The following is a 12,392-nucleotide window of genomic DNA, read 5'->3' as shown; positions in this document are numbered from 1 at the left end:
TTGACTCTAGGCAAACCTAAGGCAACTTGTGTGCCTGGCTTTCAGGTGGCCGAATATGGCCACAGAAAGTCCATCTGTAGTCATCTAAGTCCTCTGACTTTCCCTTCGATGCTTTTGAAGATTGTTTGCCTTCTCTACATTCACAAGCACTTGACAGTCAGTGGTACGTTAACTTCATAATGGAATCTAATTCAGAGGGCTTTTAAAAACAAGGAGAACATTTTATTGTAACTAACAGTGATGGATGATTGCTATGGTCACACAGAGCAACATAAATCTTCATGCCATGCCCAGTGCTAAAAAGCAGACAAATTCAATAGCTCAGGGAACTCGTGTACTTTTAACATAGGAAAGTCATACAGGGAAAGGTTTTCAGACCTTTCCTCCATTAGGAGGGCAGATAAACACTCGGTGAAGTAATTTTGCCTGCCTATCACTGAGTAACATGCCCCAAAATGAAGTGCTGCACTGCATTTCCACTCCTGTCAAGCAAGTGGCCTTACCAGCATTTTTAGGGAGAATGTAATGAGAGAAGAAAACTCCTCTAACACTCAGGCAACCACATATATCAGAATTTACTTCCCCAAATAATTGAAGCAGCTGTATGTAATTATAAGTTATCTACCTGCTGAAATTCATTAGAAATTGGTTATAAAGACCTTAACATGTTCTCCAAATGCATGTGTATCAATGTCTATGTTCTACAGTTATAGAAAAGGTACCAGGATTAATAAGCAAGGGTTGAGTGTTTGTTGATGGGGTTTTTTTTAAGTGGAAGCTGAAAATCAGTAATAGAAGCAAACTGATCAGCAACAACAGTGAGAGTAGCCCTGCATCACAAAGCACAGCTGTTAGTCTGTGTACAAACTGGCTGCTGTAGAAGTTTCTTTTATAAAATGTAACTTGATTATTTGTATTACAGGAAAACTGAGATGTGCCAATTAGGAGGGAGTGGCTCATCATATTAAGCACTTTACAGATGTAATGCACTGGTGAGCATGCTTTAGTACTTCATTCCACTAGGTAGTTCACAAATGTTATAATTTAATGCTACCTGCTCTGAATGGTGTTTGTGGGAATAGCAGGTGTTTGCATTAGTGGGCTCCCTGTGTCCTTAGTTTGCCCATGTAAGTCATGAAGGTGGTTACCATGAAAATGTGGACTTATATGGGAACCAAATTAATAGCAAAGATTCCCAGGAATGGTTTCCTTTGGCAGGGGAAACTGGCAATTGATTGATGTACAAGCCACTTCCCTCTGGGCTTGAACTGTGAAGGACGTGGTCGTCTATGGCTTTAGTAACTGAGATGGCAGAGGAGATGAATGAGTGAGAAGGAAAAGGAAGTAAATATGCACAAACTCCATTTACTTTCTCAGCTGCAGCTGGAAGTGTGCCAGGAGGGAACTGGAAGCTGGAAGAACTGGGTGGATACGGTTAGAGGCAGAAAGGTAGGTGGGAATGTTCCTTCATACTTCTGAATTTGCTTGCAGAAAGGATTGCTTTTGGTAGAAAAGTTAAGACTGTGTGATTAGTTTCTGTGATGAATAGAGTAACCAAATTCAGGCAAGAACATTTTTCTGCACGGCTGTTTCATCTATACGAATGAAGCTTTGGTTCTGCTGTAGACAGAGTTTGGCTTGAGAAAGCTCGCTATGACATGCTTTAACTGTCTGCTACATGTGGAGAAGCCTCTGAGAATGTACTTCCATCATCTGTCCTTCCCTGAGTTGTGCTGAGTTTTGTACTTACAGCCAAGTTTAATCAAACGTGAAAGAGAAATTCAGGTCTCAGAGATGAAAGTTCAGAAATTTCTATGGAGAGTGTAGAGAGTAGCAAAGGAAGAGAGGTGTATGGCAGTGTTTCCTCCAATATGAGCAGCACTGTCCCTTTGCAGCGGGCAGCTGGTTCAATCACAGCAAGGTTTGTCTGCCTAGAGGAAATACCAACCAACATGGGGAGAGGTGAGCTGATGGGGTATTGGGTAGGGGCTTCAGTGACAGAAAATTTCAATCCATGGGTTTAATTATTTCTGCTGCTCACAAGAACCTACTTAAACCAAATCTAACTGAAGGAAGGGAAAAGTTTCTGCAGGTTTTGTGAGTGAAGGCAGGAAGGAGGCATTATTAGAATCAATAAGGTGTTTTGAGAGCTCTGTCCTAGCAGAAGTCAGGTACCCTACAGAGGCATTACATTACAAGACAGAGCTCTACAGCAAGTAAGAATCCATGGATTGTATGGCTTGGAGAGCTTCTTTGTGCTTTTTATTGTGATAAAGCTTAAAAAAAAACAAAACAACACTTTGCTGATCTTGCTCTTGCTAAGGGACACATGCAGCAGGCTACTCACTGGTATGTATAGATGTTCTGGATCAATGTTACCCAGAAAGGAAGCCAGCTGTCATCATGGCTATGGGGCTGTTAGGTTTCGGGATCCCAACCTGGTCACCTCCATACTCATTCAAGGAGAACATGGAAAGGAAAGTTGGCCCAGACATCCTAATCTGAGTGGCAGGATGAGGAACAAATAGCTTGTCAAGTCACAGTATTATGAGAGATAATGTTTGTGTTACTCCAACAAAGAGTTAGCAATTACATTGCAGCCTTATTTTGTTTTGCTTTTCTTTAAAATCAACTGAATATCAATCTACAATCAATAAAGAAAGTTGCCTATAGGCACTTCTGCCTTCAAATCTGCTTCATGGATCAGCTGCTGGTAATTTATACACAGTCAATAAGACACATTTCAAAAGAGAGGGTTTTTTTTCTCCCGAAAGGCAAAACTGCTCTAATTTACAGCTGGTTATGAGCAGGGCAAACAATATACACCTGAAGTAAATGTAATTTCTAATTTACAAGCAACTCCAGTGAAAGATTAGATCTGATCTGCTCTCTATGCAAGTAATCTATGGATATTTATATTATGATAACTGGTGAGCATAAATTGCTTTTGTTTTTCCTTTTGGGGATCTTTTTCATTTGTTTGTTTAGCAAAACCTGCAGGGGAAACTAGAACAACTATAATTACAGTCACAGTTACAAGTTGTGGGGTCTGTAGATAATAAGCTACAAGGCATTTCTATTGAGCTTTTTTATTATTATTTAGTTAAAGAATGCTTTTTCCCAAGACAATCCATCTGTATTTTGTAGGAAAGAGAATCAAAGCAATAGCTGTCAAATATCAGCGAGATAGCAGATTTACAAATTAATCCCATTGCTTGGTATTTCCACAAAGGTTGAAATCCATAATTGGTGCTAGAAACTGTAATTAACTTATTAGAAGCACCCAGACAGTTGGGTGTGCAAAATGGCAGCAGGTGTGTAATATCATTAGAAATACTCGGTATAAAAAGCACCTCTGAGTTTTATCCCTTTAGTTTCACGCTACCAGCTGCCAGTTTGATTGGTTAAGTAGTTTTGGGCCATGCAATACTCTTTCTTTCGGATTGATGTGTTTATTACTTTTTATGACAGGGGATCCCAAGGCAGATGTTCAATAAAGAAACAAGCTGCTACAGACCAGAGTAAAGAGATAGGTGGTGTAGATGCAGGAAATTGGGAAAGTTATCATATGCGCTAAGTTGTTATTGAAGATTTTGCTCCCAGCATTTGTAGCAGTTGTGTTATATGCTCTTCCACAGACAGTAATCTAACAGGGAATTATTGAAAGCCAAGTGCCAAGGTTTTAAATTGCGCTATATGATCTGGAGCTGCTACTCAAGCAGGGAGCAGGAGCTTGGAAATTATAAAGATGTGGCCCTGCCATTTTCAGGGGAAAAAAAGTGTGTGAGCTGTTGGAACTGATTTGCTCGTGGACAGCCTTTTCTCACTGAGATAGATACACAGCTGAACGTCTTCTCTGCACCTCTTGAAACCATGATTTATGTTCGTATAAAGTGAGTGAGAATCATTATCAGAAAGGAACGTAGCTCAGAATTTGGATAAAGGGTGAACAAATTCTAGTTGGAGAGAGGTCTGATGTATGTATCAGTCAGTGCCCAGTTCTGTTCTATTTTTGCTCACCACCAAAAATGGGAGATCATCACATTTAGGTGAATGGGGACGCTTAGATGGACACATGAGAAGAGCACTAGGAGAGCCGGCTTTGTAACTTCTGTTCACAGCTTGGTTTGTGTTCTGCACTGCCTTAAAGAGGGCAGAAAATAGAAGTTTGTGACTGCAGTCAGAAACATTGGAACGCTCCTTTAGGAAAAAGCAAATACTTTCTAGGGAGGCTTTTTGGTGGAAAGCAACCTTTCCTTTTGTGCATTTTGAAAGGAAGCAATTGAATGTGATTGACATAAAAAGTTCCTTTTTAATTGATTTGGTATATTTTGTTGGGTTTGTGACTTTAATTTAGGATATTACAACCAAATAGGAGGAGAGCTATTGATTCATGACAAAGATTTTATTTTCTAATTCAATTTTTGTTAATGCCCATAAAGCCTCCAAAAGCAGAAGGTGGCAAACAAATTTCAATGACATGGAGAGCAAAGTTTTCTGCTCTGTCCGTGCCCTTTAATCCACTGCTTTCCTTGAGCTTCTTAGTGGCAAATATTCATGTCATCCTTGAAAGTGCACTTCGCTGTACGTGCTGAAGGCTGATCACCTCAATGTGATCTGATCTGCTTCCTGCTGTAGCACTGCTGTCTCCTGACCTTTCTGAGGCTCAGCTCTTCAGTCTGTGGTGAGCGCAGTGCTGCCCTGCCTTCTCCTGCAAACAAAGGAGTTGTGACCAGCCCTGCCATCCCGAGCCTTCCCACTCCCATGTGTTGAAACCTGCCTTCCTTCCTTGCAAGGCTGCCCCAGAGATGCTGCCTTTCTGTGCCCTCTGCTTTTCCAACTTGTTTATATATTAAGGCGCCATCTGTGAGAAAAAGAAAAGGAAACATGTAATGGTTTCTTGCTGTCTGTGGGGTGAAATGCTTTTCCAAACCTCAGAAAAGTCCTGAGGGCTGCAAGATTTCCCATGGCCTGCAGAGGCGGATGTGGTGGCTGAGGCAGCGCTCCCAGCTCTGCCTTTCTTCTCTCCATGGAAGCCTTGAGGGGAATGCAAAAGAAAAAGCTTGTGAAATGATTAGGTTTGGGGTAATTATTATCCTATATATCTGAGCAGGCTAAGCCACAAATTATATGATCTTTAGAGTTTCTATTGGTTGCATTGCAAATAGCGGTAGGCACTAAGACAGGTCAGTGAAGGCTAGCAGTGCAGAAATGGTGAAATGTAGGAGGCTGAAAAGAAGTGTTGACAGTAAAGTAGTGTTACTGTGAAGGGTGAGCACAAAATGGAGAGGGCTGTGTTCCACTGGTGTGTCCCAAAGCACTAACAGAGAGCCAATACAAGTCCCAGGAGCTGAGAGGCAGAGGGATGAGGGAGATGAGAATCATACTAAAAAGCAATATGAGCAGTTGTGGGAAGTGACGTTTTTAAAACAAACCACTGTGGTTGCTGCATTGTACAAACCTAATAAGACATAGTGAAAAATATTGGATTTATTTTTACAAGTTAAAAGTGACCTTGTTGGCCTTATGAATGGATTCACTTCTCACAGTACCTCTTAAGGGCATTAGGGTTATGACTAACTCATAAAAATAAATCCAATATTTTCCCCTTGGCCATGTCATATCCAGTGTTGGAATTCAGCTGTGAGAACTGGTGGGGCTCTGACTTTCATTTAGTTTGACCTCCCATTATGAGAAGTACCTGGCTCTCAATCCTGGTGGGCTGCAACATAATTCCAGCGGCGGTCATATCAGACACTGAGTGGAAATAGAGAAAGAATCCCAAGAAGGCCTAGAAAATAGAGTGTTGCATAACGTGGTATGTAACTGAAGATAACGTATAAAAGCAGTTAGGGTTTCAAATACTGATAGTTTTTTTTTCCTTCCCTGTTTTTCATTTGACCTTATTTACATATCAAAACTGGACTGTCCATTTAGTCGTATACTGTATATGAGAAAAACAATCTAAGCTTGGATGTTTACAGCTTTGGGTCTGAAACTCTACTCTTGGACGTTATTAGGCTCTATCACTGAAGGCCTGTATCCACTTCATGCATACATGTGGCTGCAGCAGAAAGTAGACATGCAGCATTTACTGCGATGTGTAGATGAGGTGTGTGCCCATTGTAAGATGTGCTGTCATTTTAACCCATGTATTCTGTGTGTCTGCCCTGCCTGAAAACCATTCCAAACCAGGCTGAGGCAGGTCCATTCTTCCCTTGGCTGAGTAACTTCTGAAGGCCCAGTGCACAGTGCCAGGCAGCTGGCTCTAAATGTCCCAGCCCAAACTGGAGTCGGACCGGCTGGCTTCTAAAGGTCCTTCCTAACCTTGACCACTCTGTGATTCTCTGATACCAACATTTTAAATCCAGACCAGATGGCCTGCTTTACCTTGTCAATGTGGACAGAAAATTGGTTTCTTCCCTGTGACTGTCCTTGCGGGGGTAAACCCTTAGCTAGCAGAATTTGGGTCAAACACAAACTTCACATTGCAAAGAATGTATAAATCCATTTATTTCTGCTTCTCTGAATCCAAGTTGGATTCCAGCCTTAGTTGCTGCAAGGTTAATTTTGCCATTGTTCAGTGTTGCCCTTTCTCCTCACAACTTTTCTCCCAACAACTTGAGCAGCGTGCTGAATTAGAACTGTAGAAAATCATGAATGGCATGCGTATGTTGGAAGCATTTTTGAGGTTGCAGGGCCAACAGTAAATATTCACACTTAAAATACCGAATTTAGGTTTATATGCCATGGAAATGTTAAGTACCTTCTTTGCTTTGTTTCCTCTGCTTCTGCTTTTCCCATGACTCTTTTGTTACACTGAACAAGTTCCATATCTGTAACATCCAGAAGCTGATGAGTTCTCATGTTGCATTTCCTTATTTTCTCTGAGAAGTTTCAATGAGTATTATTTTACCTGCATTATTTTGGTGTGTTCCCATCATCAGATCAATCATGGGAAAACTTTCATTCCTCAGAAACCTACAGGGTCCAGAAATGCAGGGTTCCACGAGTCCGTGAGCAGCCCAGTTGCCCTCTGAGCAGCAGAGCAGTTTCCCTAAGGAACAACCCATGCACCTCAGTGCTAATGTCATGCCTTGAGCATGCAAATGCTGTGCAGTGAGCAACACTGACCTCTGCAATAGCCATTGCGTGCTGCAAAGGTGCATCAGAAAGTACACCATGACCGTGGATTTAGCTTTCTTTCATGAGATGCTATGGTCAGGATTTAAAAGTGCTTTTCCTAAATGTGATGGATAAGCCTGCTGAAGAGCTAAACCTCTTGCTTTTATAAACTGGCAGCAATGTTACCTTGTATAAGATATGCTTAATTTTATCCAATGCATATTTGAGTTATAGTCTCCATAAATATTTGTGAATACATTATGATAAAATCTAAAACCTTGGCAACAGTTAAAAGAAGAGAGTTTGCAGATAAAAATCAATATTGCCTGCAGTATCCCAAGAGAACATACTGCTAGTGAAGTTTAAATTAGCTTTGCCCTAAAATCTAAGACATTCCTGCAGCACACTTTAAAGCATCTTAAAGTGTGAAAGAGTTAAGCTAATTACTGTAGCATTTGAAGACAAGACATTTGTAAAATTAATGGGCTAAAGTCTGTAGTCTTTCATTCAGCAAAAATTCCCACTGCAGTTGTTGTGTATTCATAGAAGAGCTGCAGAACTTGGTCCCCTGCTTCAAACAGTGGCATCTATCAAGAAAATATTCCAAAGACCTTTTTTAACAAGTTGTGCAGGCTGGTTGGAGCAGCTCTGCAATGCAGAAGGCACTGCTAATGACCTGAAGTCCATGCCCGTGTCTGGGGGAGCCAGGAGTGCAGTGACAGCACCAGGGCCCCAGGCCAAACGGCTTCACCTTTCCGTGGGAACCTCTTGGGATGCAGTACCCAAATCCTGCAGAGCTGCTGTTGATGTGCACCAGAGGTGAGCAGAACCAGAGGGCGTGAGCACAGGGCTGGCATTTACCTGGGAAACATGGAGCTTGGTTTGGGTACCAGCTCTGTTTTGTGGCTCTGTTCTTGCTCGCTGCTGTAGTTCTCACACCAGGACATGACTACAGAATACAGATAAACAGGGAGGAATTCAGTTAACAGTTTTCTTTGTGAGATGTTAGAAGTATGCAGCCCTCTGTTAAAGTATTTATAAGTAAAACACTGGTCCACTGCAATCCATTGGCTCTACTCAGCGTAGAAAGCACTGACCCCTGAGCTCAGGCTTAGAAAGGCAAGTTGTTTGCTAGCCAGGTTGATCCCGACTGTTTCTCCTCTAAACCATCCAAGTCAGTAGTGCAACCCCAGAGAAGCCTGCAACTTGTGTTGCCCCTTAACAAGCAGCCTTGTTCCTTCCAGGCCGCAGGGACATTTCTCCCACATCTGGTTTTTAGCTGAAGATTTTTACAAGGCATTCACAAATGTGAAGAAAAAAAAAAAAAAAATTGAATATTACGTGAACATTCTCCCGTCTGCATCTTGCCATGCTTTGTTTTGGCTGTGGAAGCTGCTGGCTGGAAAAAGGTCAGGATAACTATAGCAGACTTCTGGGTTCTTGCTGTTTGAGAGACTCCAGACTTTGCTCACCTTAAAACAGCATTGGTCTGGTTTCCTGTCAGGTAGGACCCAATTAAAGGAAATTAAAAGTTGGTTTGAGATTGAGCGTGGGTGGTTGGGTGGGAGAGGGGATTGCTGCCTGAGAATTTACTGCATGGACTCTCTGCTCTAAAATGCTGGGATACATGGTTCACATTTGTATCTAAATGTAATTGCCATTCTGATTGTTGGCCAGATGAAAAGAAGCAGTGCCCCAGCTGCAATACACACACATGCATCTTTCTCTGCCCTTTGTCTTTACAGACAAGCACATTCCTTCCAGTAGCTTCATTTTCTGATGAGGTTGCTTCTCTTCCTCCAGTTTGAAGACAGAGTGAATAACCAGAGCCAGGCTGGAGGAGATAGTACAGAAACTTCTTCAGACTCGCAGGAGAAGTGAGATAATTGCACTTCTTACAGCTTTCAGCCAATACAGTTCAGTTGCACTGGACCAGCGGCCGTTAGCATTTCATTTCTTCCCAGCTGCAATTTGAGGGAGGTTTTAAAACGAAGTTTTCCAAGTGTTCCTCAGCCTTTTGCAGCGTTCTTAAAGCTTGCTGCAATTTCCCAAGCAACAAGCCTTCATTACTGCAAAGCCTGCATTAGGAATTCTCACGTAGTCGCTATGCAGCTCGCCAGCTTTTCGCAGGGTGTCTTCAGTGTCGGTGCGCTTACAAGTGGATCGATTCCAACCACATTCTGAATCTGTCACCTGCCTTTATATTCTTTCAGCTTTCTTTTTTTTTTTTTTGATGCATCAATATGCTGTGAGTCTTTTTGCTGCTTTACTGTGGCTGCTTAGTGTCTCAGTCACCCTTCAGGCTTGCTGCAGGAGCCTTCAGCTTTCCCCTGTAGATGCCTGTATGCAGACAGGTAATAGTGCTGTGAGCTCCAGTCCTGGCACGCAGGACTTCCTCTGTTCATCCCCAACAGCTGCCCCTTTAGAGCAGGCTGGGGAGCTCGAGGTCTTCTTGACAGACTCCAGAATGTCCTCTCTGAATTGCTTCTTCCCTGGGGCAATCTGAAGGAATTTGCCTCAGATGACCGCATTCAAGCAAATCTCACCCTTGCATTTCACTTTAGTCAATTTAAATCTCACACTTTATGCTGTAGCCAAAGCCATTAGCCCATGTCATCTTTCACTGCAAGACAGATCTGCTCCTATCTCATTACAGCGTGCTCAGCTCTACCGCGGGGTTTGGTATACACATACTGAGCTCTACTGAATTATTAAGGGTTTCACTTAAACCAGCAAGGCTAGGGGAGTTTTGAAACTCTGTCTTTATGTGACCTGTAAGGGTTAGGTACTAAAGATGTCACTCAGCAGCTGATGCTTTTAATACTCTGTGCTGTAGCAGTTTAGCAGAATGGGAGGCTGGAAAAGATGGTCCTTCAAAGCTGTAGCAATTACATAGAATTTGAGATAGATGTATATATTTTGACTTTGGACAACTCTGGCTCTATTGCACCTCGTTGGCAACAAAAAATTAAAGACCTTTACCTCTTATGTACATAAACAATGAAATCCTTAAATCTTCCTTGTCAGATGAAAGCCTGGGCATTCCATAATAATATTTTTCATGTGCCTTACAGTAGAAATGATTTTGAGCGTTCAACTTTGCCTCAGTAGGTCAGAGATGATATTCTTTTTATACAGATCTTTAATATAAGCAATATTCTCTCTCACCCCTGACTCATAATACAGCAGTTTTCCTTCAAAGCGTAAATTAAAGTGAAGCCACAAAAGGGTCATTAATGGACTTAGTAGAGTCAATACTGAGGGTATCATGTACTGCCTGTTTAATATTAAAGGCAAAGTCAATGGAAGTATGGCCTTAATATATGTGGGCTTTGTGAATAGCAAAGAGATTGTGCAGAAAGTTTTCACTTAGAGTGTGCAGGGAGATGAAACAGCTCGCAGCAGAGCACAGAGTTGGGGTTTGTTCCTGAAAAACTGGAAAATACGTTTCTGAAGTTGAAGGTCAAAAACTATTAGTGAGGATTAACATGGTGCCATCCACTGTATTTCATACTTGGAACTGCAAAGAATTCTAATGGAAGGAGAAGATTTGCAATTCCAGAGCTGCCATTTAAGCAATAATATCCAAAACACAGGCTAATCCTATCCTTAAAACTAATGAACGAAAAGGCCAGAATGCCATAGTAAAATCCTCTACAGAACATACTTTGCAAGAAATCTAATCAGACACACAGTATAACTTTATTCCACTTAGAGAGTGTGAGACTTTTAGAGCACCAATTAAAAGAGACTTAAAATGCAATTAGAAGGGAAATCACTTGGCAACAAGGCATTAGCTATCTCTCCAATCAGCATTGTTTTAGCAAGCCTTTAGGAAGAGATCTGCTGGTAGGTGAAATGTTGGTAAGATGTAACTGCTGGAATGAAGTGTCCTCTATTAGGTGACAGGAGGATGCATTAATGTAGCATGACTGCTTGCCAGACCAGTGCCTGAGGAACTTCATATCAGAAAATCATGGGTTTTGGTCTTTGGAGTTGCATAGTTTGATGCTTCAGGGACATGGCTTGTGGTCTTTTCAGAAAGGATGCTCAAAGTCTTGCCAGTTACCTGAAATACCTCTTCTGCTTTCTTCTGCGTAGGGCCTTGTCTGTGCAAATGGCTTCTCCCATGCTTTGGCTGTCCCAGCTACCCTGCCCAGCCATCTCTTTTTCAGTGTGTTCCAACAAAGAGAAGAAGTCATTTTCCATCATCAGCACTCTTTGGGCTTGAGATTTACTTTCAAGACTATTAAACCTGATTTGCCTTTGTTATGGAATGAACTTAGTTTGAAAACCAGAAGAAAATGTGTATTACTGGACAGTCAGTGCCTCATGAAGGATGGGGACAAATTCTGCTGTTCTGAATCTGGACTCACCCTCAGATGCCATAGCTGTACTCTGATTTCACATTGTCTGGTAGCTGTGGATAAAATGTAGATGGGAGAAGGAGCTGGGGAACCCCATGTTTACAGCTGAGAGGCCACTCTTGGCTCAAAGGTAGCACATGGAAGGGTCAGGCACTTTTACCCTTCTGGCAAATGGAGCTGTCTGTTTCTACAGACGCCCATACAGATTCCTTCTGAGCAGCAATCCATCTGTCCTTGGGAGATGGCGGAGACTGGTGTTGCACCTCAGCTCTGCTTCACTGGGCTCCTTAGTAAAGCTGCAGGACAGCAGAAAGGTGGGAGGTGTTATCAGTGCATGCTGCTCCTGCATGACGGGCTTATCCCTGAGGTGCACCTATGCACTGGGATGCAGTGATGTTTCTGATATTACTTAACGTTTCTGTACATTGGATTCTGAGCCTTAGAGCCAGAAAATGAAGAAGTCTGCAGAAGGTAAGAATAGCACTTGTACTGAGAAAATGCCAATGGCAGAAGAAAGGCCTTTTTTTTCCTTTGGAGAAATAAAACTTAAGCAGTCAATCCCAGAACCCATTGCACCTCCCTTTTTCCTGCTAAATAGCTGCTAGCCACATGCTACTCCTACTTTGCAGAAATGAATGTTTGTTTATTTTCCCATTTCTACTTCTGATTCAGAGTCAGCTTGGGCATTTCTTGGCAAAATGACTCCAGATTTGCATAATTACAGTTTTTTTCAAATTTTAATAATGGTTAATTAGGTTTTTTGTGTGTGTGCATATGCGTGTGGGGAAATAACGTAAGGGAAGGCATAGCAAAAGCTTGGCCATTTTACTTCAAGCCATGTTGCACGAGGAACAGTGAATAATTAAATCCTCCATGGCACAATCAGAATGAAAGGAAGGC

This window comes from Coturnix japonica, chromosome 11 (assembly GCF_001577835.2).
Source record: "Coturnix japonica isolate 7356 chromosome 11, Coturnix japonica 2.1, whole genome shotgun sequence".
Taxonomy (NCBI): Eukaryota; Metazoa; Chordata; class Aves; order Galliformes; family Phasianidae; genus Coturnix; species Coturnix japonica.
Note: the sequence above shows the minus strand (reverse complement) of the source record.